This window comes from Triturus cristatus, chromosome 2_1 (assembly GCF_964204655.1).
Source record: "Triturus cristatus chromosome 2_1, aTriCri1.1, whole genome shotgun sequence".
Taxonomy (NCBI): Eukaryota; Metazoa; Chordata; class Amphibia; order Caudata; family Salamandridae; genus Triturus; species Triturus cristatus.
The window spans coordinates 584,274,275-584,286,357 of NC_140581.1; the positions used below are offsets into that span (position 1 = coordinate 584,274,275).

General features: G+C 49.0%; 1 protein-coding gene across 3 annotated transcripts in view; it reads right to left on the minus strand.

The window, feature by feature from the left end:
- KIAA0825 (KIAA0825 ortholog) overlaps window positions 1-12,083 on the minus strand; it is a 2,097,552-nt gene that overhangs the window by 821,131 nt on the left and 1,264,338 nt on the right. The gene's annotated exons all lie outside the window — the stretch shown is intronic.

Sequence of the window (12,083 nt, forward strand, 5' to 3'; positions counted from 1 at the left end):
CTCACACTCACACAGGGCAGACAGTTGCCTGGTGTCTGCATGGCTGAAAGGTTCGCTGACGTGGTGTCACAGCAAGTAGCACTCTGAACGCTTCTTTCCATTTCCAGATCTAAACAAACCCTCGTTTTCTAACACCACAACATCGCTTTGCACCAGACATTCTCTCAGAACAAGGCCTATAGATTAGCAGGGGCGTGGGAAGATGCAGAGTATTTCTTTTGCAAACGCCCTGTAATTGACACAAACACCATGAGAACCAGTTGTATTTCGTGAAGCTTTCAAAATGTGGGCTTTCATATTAAAATATGGAGTTTGCGTCTCTTAAATTGTTTCAAGAAAAAGGAGCATCAACAGCTATCCATTTTCTAATTGCGGGAAAATGGTCATAAGGTTAGCTTAAGAGGAAATGTCAACCGTAGTTTCAGCACCAACTAGCACCCACAAGGAAATACTGCCAATTATCGGGGAAAACAATGCCAGAGTGTCACATGTAAAACGGTAATCTGGGCCTAGACTTTGCTCACCTAACAGATATTTGGCAACACCCCACAAACTGGGCGATGCATGCCTCCATGTTCCACTGGGATGACTGCAAAAAGGTATAATAATGAAAGTACCTGCCACTAGTCCCACGAGACGATCACATTAAAATAATAGTGATAAAGAATTCTAAAACGTTATCCTACTTAAAGAATCATTTTACATATGTGTGCTCCTGCTTAGTAAATGCACATCCAAATAACGTATTCGCAATTACAAGCCAATTCATGATTTCAGTATTCCCCTATGGAAAGAATATCAATAACTTCAACAAAGGGTGCACTTTCTGAAAGAGTGCGCGCGGGACTATCCTTCAAGGCACGCGTTTGCCGCAGCAGTGCACTCGTGACACACCTGGCAGGGACCCGAGACCGCAGTTTGACACTTTCACTGGCTCTCACTGACTCACCGAGCTCAATGTCAAACTGGCCATGACGTTTAGTAATTGATTGAGAGAGGGAATCAAGATACAGGATAAGCTCTCAGTCTAGTGCTTGCGCCAATAAAAGTGACCTATTTTTTAAACCAGTCTTTTTATTGGGGTTTTCTCCCAAAAGCTATACAACTCAACAAAGACATAACTTTATATGCATACTGGGGCAGTGGTCGTATACATATACCACCAATAAACTCAAGGGGTGTCACCCCCCAAAGCAAGATGAGATATCATGTCTGTGGGCCGGGCTGGGGGGGGTTGTACAGGCTAGGGGGGGGGGGGGGTTGGAGGGTGTCAGAGCAAGAAGGGCCCCAGTAAGCCAGGGAATTGGCCCATAGTGTAGAGTTTTTAAAGGAGCTGATGAGTGTCGGGTTCAGGGCCCACAATCCCCCCATGTTCTCCAGCACCCCCTAGAAGGAAGCATAATGGAGGAAGTGGCCCTTAGGAAGGGATATTGTTCCACCAGAGCCTTAAATGGCAGTAGTTGTCTGTTGGCAGAAAGGTCTCCCATTCAAGTGATACCAGCCTCCTCCCAACTTCGGAAGCGGCTACCAACAAGGCGGCCCCCTGGAATAGGAAACTTTACTCCGCACGCATTTAAAACGCGGGCCATTACCCCGCGTTTTTCACTCCGCAAAAACTTTTACAATGCAGGACTTTACAACGCAATTCATTACAACACAATTTACTATTCTAACTCCACTGGGGCGTTGTAATGGGAATGCGTTGTAATAGTTTGTGGTGTAAAGCCCTGCGTTGTAAAAGTTTTTGCGGAGTAAACAATGCGGGACCTTGTGTCCACCAATGAATCCTCCACTAGCACTCCGGTCCACTCGGACTCCAAAACTAGCTTGTTGCTTTTCCCAACCATAACGCAACAAACGGCGGATGACTTTCTAAGTAGAAGACCACTGAACAGCCGCCTCGTGCACGCTCTACGATGGTGATGTGTTATGGAACATTTATAACTCGCTCAATACTGACTCTACCAGACATACTACTCAGATGGGGACATTCAATAACATGCAGACAGAGGGTGGTGCAGTGTGAGTACAATAGTTTGTTATTGGGGAAAAAGGTACTCTGTGACACCCACAATCCCTGGTCTTCCCACAGTTAAACTATCCCATTACAACTCAGCACATCAATCAATCAATCAGGGGTTTATGAAGCGCGCTACTCACCTGTGTGGGTCTCAAGGCGCTGGGGGGAGGGGGGTGGGGTGCAGCTCCGGATCAGTCGAAGAGCCTGGTCTTGAGGCTCTTCCTGAAAGTGTGCAGAGTGGGGGAGTGTCTGATGTCAAATGGGAGTTCGTTCCAGGTCTTTGCCGTGACGTAGGAGAAGGTCTGTTCTGGTTCTCTGGATGCGCGGGGTCTCTGCCAAGGCAAGGTCGGCAGAGCGGAGGTTCCTTTTGAGTACGTGGAAGGAGACTCTTTCGTTGAGGTATTTGGGTCCGATGTTGTGGAGGGATTTGTATGCGTGGTTGAGTAGCTTGAAGGTTACTCTCTTCTACAGTGGAGATCTCGTAGGTGCTGGGTCATGTGCTCGTGTCGAGGGGTTCCGAGGACGAGTCTGGCTGCAGTGTTCTGGATGGTTTGGAGCTTGTGTAGCAGGGTTTTGATGATTCCGGCATAGAGGGATTTACCGTAGTCCAGTTAGCAGGTTATGAGTGCGTGGGTGATGGTCTTTCTGCATTCGGAGGGATCCACCTGAAGGTCTTGTGGAGGATGCAGAGAGAGTTGAAGCAGGTGGAGGCGCCGGCGTTGATCTGGCGAGTCATGGTGAGGGCGGAGTCTAGAATGATGCCGAGGTTTCGGGCGTGGTCTGATTCGGTGGGTGGGTTTTCGAGGGCAGAAGGCCACCAGGTGTGGTCCCAGGCAGTGGAGGAGGGTCCAAGGACGAGGACCTCTGTCTTCTCCAAGTTGAGGTTAAGGCAGGTTGTTCATCCAGGCATCCAAGTCTTTCATTCCTTCCTGGAAGCTGAGTTTGGTGTCTTCGGGGTTCTTCGTGAGGGAGAGGATGAGCTGGGTGTTGTTGGCGTAGGAAACTATGCTGATCCCATGCTATCTAACAATGTCGGCGAGCGGGGCCATGTAGATGTTGAAGAGCGTGGGGCTGAGCCAGGATCCTTGGAGTACTCCGCAGTTGGAGTCTGATTCTTTGAGTTCTGTCGGTGAGAAAAGAGCGTATCCAGTCGAGGGCAGTTCCCCGTATGCCAGCGTCATGGAGTCTGGTGGTGAGAGTGCGGTGGGAGACGGTGTCGAAGGCTGCGGAGAGGTCTAGTAGGATGAGGGCCGCAGTGTGGCCCTGGTCGAGTAGCATTCGGATGTTGTAGGTGGCGGCGAGGAGGGCAGTCTAGGTGCTGTGGTTGCTGTGGAATCCGGACTGGGAGGAGTCGAGGATGGCGTTCTCTTCGATGAAGGAAGTCAGCTGGCCGTTGACGAATCTCTCGGTGACTTTGGCTGTGAAGGGAAGGAGAGATGGGCCGGTAGTTTTCCAGGTCGGCCGAGGGTTTCTTGAGGAGGGGCTTGACCTCTGCCCACTTCCAGTAGTGGGGGAAGGTGCCGGATTCAAAGGAGGCGTTAATGCTCCTGCATAGTTCGGGTGCTATGGCGGCGGTGGCTCTGTGGTAGATGCGCGGCGGGCAGGGGTCCGTGGGGGCTCCTGAGTGGGCGTTCTTCATGGTCATGGCGGTGTCTTCGTTGGTAGCCAGTTTCCAGGTGGTGATGGTGGGCTGCTTGTCGGTGGTGGAGAGAAGGGTGGTGTCTGGAGTCTGTTCGCTGAAGTTGTCGTAGAGGGCCTTGATTTTCAGGTGAAAGTAGGAGTTGAGCTTGTTGCAGAGGTCCTGGGATGGTGTGACGTCCGTGGCTTTGCTGGGGGGTTTGGTGAACTGCTGTAAGACGTTGAAGAGTTCTTTTGTGTTACTGGCATTGGTGTGGATTTTGTTCTTGATAAAAGTCCTTTTGGTGTCTCTTATGCGCTGGTGGTATTCAGTCATGGCGATCCTGTAGGTGTTCTGGTCTTCGGAGGTTTTCCTGTTCCTCCAGAGTTTCTCGAGGCGTCTACAGGAGCGCCTGGCTTCTTGAAGGTAGGTGGTGAACCAGGCGGCCTTCAGGGGGCGTTGTCTGACAGGGTGGCAGAGGGGTGTGAGCTTGTCTGCGCAGCTGGTGATCCAGAAGTGTAGTTCTTTGGCTGTAGAGTTGGCGTTGGTTGTGGGAGAGGGGGGGTCGTGGAGGAGGGTGGCGTTGAGGTGTACCTCTTTGACTTTGTTCCAGTTCCTTTGTGGCAGGCGCGGGCGGGCTTGGGTGCGGTGGTGGTGTTGAAGGTGAAGTGTACACAGTGGTGGTCAGTCCAGAGGGGCTGCATGGTGTGGCTGAAATGGATGTGTGTCCCTCCTGAGAAGATGGGGTCGAGGATGTGTCCAGCTCTGTGGGTGGGGGTGGTGACAAGCTGCTTTAGTCCGAGGTTGGTGAGGTTGTCCAGGAGGGTGGTGGAGTTGGGGTCGCTGAGGTTGTCGAGGTGGAAGTTCAGGTCTCCAATGAGAATGTAGTCCGTGGAGACGATGGCGTGGGGTGCGACGAGGTCGGCAATGGTGGTGGCGGGAGAGGCACGAGGCCCAGGGGGTCTGTAGGTGAGTGTCCCGTGCAGCGTGGTTCTAGGGCTGGTCCGGATCTGGAAGTGGAGGTGCACAGTGTTTGGGAGGGGGTCGCTCGTGCTGGAGGTGGATGGCGAGTCCTCCACATAGTATAAAGGCGGCCTTGCAGACGGCTCCCCCTCCTTTGGAATAGTGTAGCACAAAAAGGCACACTGCGCATGCCTCCATGCGCTGGCCTAGCACCACCCCAAGAGCGAAGGCCCACAAATTGTTCTAAATGTTCCAATGTTGGTTTGAAATAGTTTGGTCAGACATCGTTAAAATGTCGGACTGTGTATTGGGTATTCAGTATTCACAGTCTCTTAGAAGACCCACTGCTAGGCACCTTTCATTCACTTCATAGGCAGGGACCCCTCTAAGGTCATCCTCACGGGAGGACACAGCCAGACCAGCACCACCCACATGGAGACAGCCGGGTCATTTAACATAACCACGTGGAATGTTTGGGGCATGGGTTCAATACCTAAGAGGCACAGGATACACGCACAATTTCGTCAGCGTAAGATACACATTGCCTACTTGCAGGAAACCCACATAACCAATGCAGAGGCCATAAAATTGCAAAAGAAGTGGAGGGGACACGTACACAACACATCCTACTCCGTGTCCATGCGGGGGTCCATGATATGGATAAAAACAGGGGTACTGTTTGAGGTCCAAGGGAAGTGAATAGACAGTAATGCACAATATGTCTTGGTCCAGGGTAATCTAGACGGCAGGTCAGTGGTCCTGGGTAGCGTTTATGCCCCAAACACAGATCAAGACAGGTTTCTTGCGGAACTCAATCTGGCACTGGCGGACTGGTCCAATTACCAGTGGATATTAGGGGGAGACTTTAACGCAGTATTAGACACATCACTGGACTGCTCACATCCCCCCCTACCTGGTGCAGCAGCGGTCCGCCAAGCAAAGGCCCTGGGTACTTGAGTCACAGAATGGTCATTACCTGATGTATGGCACTGTAAAAACGCTGGCATGCGTGAATACTCATTTTACTCACCACCGCACTCCTTACACACGTGCATAGATCGCATTGTCTGCACCACTGCACTCCTACCCAAAATACTACACACCACGCACCTAGGAAAACGCTGTCAGGCCACAACCCCCTAGAAATGTCTCTAGCATGGGGCTGTGTCCCCTCATCAGTACCAATGTGGAGAATGGAGCCCCGCTCCTTGGAAGATAGTGTGTTCTGGGACACTCTGGCCACAACAATAGACAACTACATCCAGGAGTACTCCTCCACTCTTCCAGAATGGGAAGCTTTAAAAAAAGTAATTAGGGGGACATCAATTAGCACAACAGTAGGGGCTCAATAATTAGTACACAGGAAGCTACAGCATGTAGAAAAAGGGCTAAACAGGCTAGAGCGTGAGGCAGCACTAGAAACAGAGAAAGCTCAAGTCCTACAGGACGCACGCATTGAATATGCTGATTTATTGGAACGCCTGCTCGTAATAGACTATTGCGCATACATACAGAGGTTACACACAGAAGTTGACAAGCCAGGCACTCTCATAGCACGAATACCCAAACAACCCCCGCCCCCAATATTAGAAATTAACACCTCTGTAGGCTTACGTGTTACCACACAGAGGGAATTAACACATCAATCCTTAACTACTATGAAGCCCTATAGTCCGCCCCCCAGTCATCCCACCAGCAGAGGATAGCCAACTTTTTACAAAACGTGAAACTTCCACAGATATCGGCTGAGAACAGGGCCGACTTGGAGGCACAATAACACATAGCGAAATCAAGGAGGCAATAAGAAACCTCCCACGTAACAAGACACCAGGCATGGACGGGCTCCCTACTGAATTCTACTCGATGTTTGCAACACGGCTCGCACCCCAGCTCCAACGTATTTATCAAACGGCATTGCAAAAGGGTAGGTTGCCCCCCACAACGGTGCAAGCACTGGTGACATCCCTCCCCTAACCGGGAAGAGGCGATACCGATATTGAAGCATATTGGCCATTGTCGTTACTAAACATTGAATTGAAAATACTAAGCAAAATACTGGCCCAACTCCTGTTGCCACTATTACCAGAGCTCATTCATATGGACCAGTGTGGCTTTATACCTGGTAGGAGTACATCGTTAAATATTAGAAGGCAATACCATGTGATGAGCGCCACTCCTAACAACCTGCGGGCGGCCGGATGTATATCACGAGACCTGAGTCAGGCGTTTGACACCTTTGGCTAGGAATACATGTTGGCCGCCCACACGAAATGTGGGCTCCCCTCAGGGTATATGAATGAATATAAAATTTGTAGAGCGCGGACTTAGCCCAAGGGCGTCAAGGCGCTGTATGCGGAAACTGGGGGTGCAGACAGAAAGACATGCTCATACCGAGGTCTGAGAAAAAAGCCAGGTCTTTAAGGCTTTGCGGAAAAGCAAATGGGACACCTGGCTCGAAAGCTCAACCGGGAGGGAGTTCCACAGTTTAGAAGCAGCCGTGGCGAAGGCTCTCCCTCCCCATTTGACCTTCATGAACCTCAGTACTGTTAACAGATTTTTGGATGAGGACCAGAGCAGCCAACTGGGAACATAGTGATGGACAATAGCCTCAATCCCCTCTGGGCCTGTGCCATAATAGGCCTCATGAGTCAGGCACAGGGTCTTGAAGAGGATCCTACGGTCCACAGGAAGCCAGTGCAGCAGCTTAATAGAGGCTGTGACTGAGTGATATTTTGGAAGGTTCAGTACCAGCCTGGCCGCCGCATTCTGCACCAACTGCAGGCGCCGCACTAGACCCTTATTAAGGCCCAGATAAAGTGCATTACAATAGTACAATCTGGATGTTACCAGGGCAATGACGGCCTGCTTGCGTGCATCAAAGGAGAGGAAATGAGACATTTTTCTGAGTATCCTAATGATCCCGAAACAGGAGGAGACTGTCCTGCTGACCTGCAAATTGAGAGAGAGTGAATTTTCCACCATAACCCCAAGGTTCTTACCATGGGATACCGGACAGGGACAGATGCCAAGCGTGTCCGGCCACCAGTCACTAGACCAGATTTCCTGTTTACTACCAAAAATCAGGACCTCAGTCTTCTCTCCATTCAATTTCAGAAAGTTATCCACCATCCAGGAAGAAACTGCCTGCATGCAGCTCCTGAAGTTAAGAGCAGAATCCCTTATACTGTGCGAGATGGACACCATTATTTGGGTGTCGTCCGCATAGGACAGCACCTCTAGCCCAAAGGATCTCACAACCTTAGCGAGTGGAGCAACATAGATATTAAATAGCGTTGGGCTCAGGGAGGAGCCCTGAGGAACACCACACAGCAGAGGTTTAGGGGCTGAGTAGAATTGGCCAAGCTTCACGGTCAGTGCCCGTTCACTAAGGAAGGAAGCAAGAAGCCCCAAAGCCGAGCCCCGATGCCTATCTCTCTATATAAAATGGTTCCAATTATTATACACCTCCCCCACTACGAGGGCATGTGCTGGAGTGTACATTTCAAGCCTATATGCAATACATAGAGGCACAAGGCAAGGATGCCCCCTATCCCCGATACTATTCATCCTTGCATTGGGGCCATTAGTGCAGCATATGCGTCAGGAGGCATTAGACTGGGGTATCCCGGTGTGACCTTCATTACATGCACTGTCGCTTTACGCAGACAACATAGTGCTGTATGTCAAAGATCTGAAAGCTGACCTGCAACACATCGCCCAGATTTTTATGAAGTTTGAACGGATCTCAGGTTTGACCATAAACATCAATAAGTCATATTCCTTTTTCTTCAAGAGCGACCATCAAACCCAAAGTGTCATATTATGAGACAAAGTGATCAAGGTGGCACCCCGTACCTTTAAATATCTAGGGGTCCAAGTATGCAGAGAAACACCAGATCTGCCTGAGGGGAACCTTCAGATGGCCATCTCCTGCATGCGTTCACAAGTATCATTCTGGGCGTCTCTACCCCTCACAGTGGCCGGACGCGTGGCCATATCTAAAATGGTAATACTCCAGAGACTATTATACTACTTCAATAACCAACCGTTGGTCATAGCAGCACCCTATTTTAAAAGCTTGAATGTATTACTCACTGAACTGGTATGGGGGAGTGGACGTAGGCGTTTGGGACTGACCAAAATGCAACGCCCGACAGACCGCGGAGGGCAGGGTGCCCTGGACTTTAAGGCCTATTTTTACGCCAGCCAGCTGCAATGGCTATCGTACTGGCTAGCAGCCCGTAATTTGCACGAGACTGCGAACACACCCTGCATGCTTAAACTTGGTACCTTGCATGCATTATTATACCCAAATGTGCGCAGCCCAGCCCAGGCCCCGATGTTATTAAAAGTTGCACTCATATACTGGAAGCTAGCCCTCCGATACTCATCAAATGCTATACCATATGCACTCAACATACCACTTTTAGGCCTCCCTACCCCGATGGGTTCAATGACCTCCAGACGCTTGCAAGGCATGGGATCAGGCTGGGGTGTACACGGTGCGAACACTGTTCGGGGATGGTATGCTGTTAAACCACAAGGATTTTATACAAGTACACGGACTGACAGACTCCCCCTTTCTTATGAACGCAAGTATACTGTGATATGTCAAATTACACTGGGCTTGGGATGGAACCGAACCGAGCACCCACAAACTCATACAAGCGGTGCACGTGATGGGCAGTGGTAAACACCTGACACGCTGGCTACATCGTGGACTGAGGGTCCACCTACTAGTACTGCTCACTCAAATAAGGGACAAATGGGAACGAGACATCGGGAGGGAGCTGCAGGACAAAGAATGGGAAACTGGTCGCGCCATTTATTTTATTTATTTTTTAGCATTTCTTAAAGCGCGAACAAATGCCCGCAGGCGTCTCGGCGCTGTACTATTGTGAACTCTCCTATGCTTGGCTTCTGGCTCTTAGAGGTTAAACAACCATGTTTTCAGCTTCTTTCTGAATGACAGGAGATTTGGGCTGGATCTGATGGATTGAGGGAGTGTGTTCCATAGTTTTGGGGCGGCAACCAGGAAACGTCTGTCTCCCCAGTTGACTAGTCTAGTCCGGGGTACCACCAGATCGTTCAGCGTGGCTGAACGGAGTGGTCGAGGAGGAATATAAGGAATAAGGTGGTCTCTCAGGAATTGAGGGGCTTGTGGGTGTAGCGATTTATAAACAATACACAATGTTTTGAATTTGATTCTATTCCTGATAAGGAGCCAATGAAAGCTTCTCAAGGTATCAGTTATAGGTTTAAATTTGGGGATATCCGAGAGAAGTCTGGCCGCTGCGTTCTGTACTGTCTGCATTTTCTTGATGACCCTGATTTGGGCATTGGCAAACAGGCCATTGCAGTAATCTAATGCAGACAGGACTAGGGCACTAACTAATGTCTTGCCTACACTTTTGGGGAGAAATGGGAGGATCTTTTTTACCAGGCGTAATTTGTAAAACGCTGTGGAGGCCGTCTGGTTGGCATGAGCCATAAAGTTCAAGTTGTCGTCAAAAATGACGCCTAAGTTTCTCACCTTCGTGGTTGGTTTGGGCAAGGCTCCAAAGGATGACGGCCACCATACGGAGGACCAGTTAGGACTAAGATGACCAAAGGTTACCACCTCGGTTTTATCGGAGTTCAGTTTTAAACAGTTTGCAGACATCCACTGTCCGATGGCCAGCATGCCTGCTTTAAAACTCTCCGCTACTGTTTCCCCATCATCTCTGATGGCCAGAATCAACTGGGTGTCATCCGCATATGAGGTAAGGTTCATCCCATGCGCTTTGATGGTTTTAGCGAGGTCCGACACATAGATGTTAAATAGTGTCGGGCTAAGGGATGAACCTTGAGGTACCCCACATGGCAAGGACAACTCTGCTGACTCGAATTGTCCTAGGGTGACTGCCTGGGATCTATCCGTCAGGAAAGATGCCAGTAGTTTCTTAGCTAGGCCTTGCACGCCTATCTTTTCAACACGGTCGACCAGGATCTTGTGGTCGACCGTGTCGAAGGCGGCCGATAAATCTAGAAGCACCAACAGTGCTGAGCCTCCTTGATCTCGGATTAATCGGATGTCATCCGCCGCTTTGATAAGCGCCGTTTCTGTTCCATGAAACTTGCGGAATCCAAATTGGGTTTCATCGAGCAGATGGTATTGCTCGATAAATTCCGCAAGTTGAGTATTCATGGCTTTTTCTGCTATTTTGGCTAGAAACGGGAGGTTAGCTATAGGCCTGTAGTTTTTTAACTCCGTTTTATCTAGGCCAGATTTTTTCAGAAGTGGCTTAAGTAAGGTCTTTTTTAAAGGGGTAGGGAAGATTCCTGTGTGGAACATTAGATTGCAAATTTGGGTTATAACTGGAACCACTGTGTCCATTAATGGGCGGAGAGTTTTCAAGGGACAAGGATCCAATGCTGAGCCGGACTTAATGGATTTGATGATGTCCTGGATTTGGTTTTCTGTGATTTCCGCAAACTGTGGAAAGATGTTGTCAGTATGTGGCGTTATTATATCATCGGTGCTTTGATTATCAGCGGAGTTAAATGCTGAGAAGATATCATTCACTTTAGTGAAAAAGAAGGATGCTAATGAGTCACAGAAACTTTGTGAACAAGGGGGATTCAAGTCAGGAACACCTCCTGCAAGCTGTTTGGTTATGTTATAGAGCTTTTTATTAGAATTTTTTGCACTTTCGATTTGCTCGCTGTAGTACTTTTTTTTGGCCTCTATGATCAAGTGTTTGTACTGAATTTGAAGCTCCTTATACATATGTTTGCTTTCATCGTCATAGTTTTTCCTCCAGTGTCTTTCTTTGTTTCTACATAGCTGTTTATGTTTTCTGAGTTCTTCTGTATACCAGGGTGCTGAAGGGGAACTTCTATTCCTGGACATTCGTTTAACTGGTACTAATTTGTTAGTAGCCTGGTCCAGCCAAGCTTGGTATTGCTTTGTAGCTATTTCTGGATCAGTAGACAAGGTAGGCTTAGAGTTGTCTAGTGCTACCTTAAGGTTAGGAATATTGATATCTTTCCATACCTTAAAAGGTTCCTGTCTGGGGGTAGGTGTTTTAACAGTGGAGGTTTCACTAATTTTTATAGTACCTAGTACCAAGTGATGGTCAGTCCAAGTCATTGGGAGGACGTCAGTAATTAGCAGATTATCTAGATTAGTAAATATTCCATCTAATGTATGCCCTGCATTGTGGGTAGGTCCCGTCACCAGCTGTGATAGGCCGAAGACCTCCATTTCCGACTGTAGGGATATGGTGTCTTTATCTCTATTACAGTCCAGATGGAAATTAAAGTCTCCTAGCAGTGTTATAGACTTCTCGGTTGCAAAGGCTTCTAAGATAGTGGCAATTTCTGTGAGAAATCCAAACCGAATTTCTGGCCGTCTATATAATAGTATGCCTCTGAAGTTATAAGAAGGAGACAGGTAGATATCAAACTGGAATGCCTCACATGCTGTGGTGGGTATTGCCG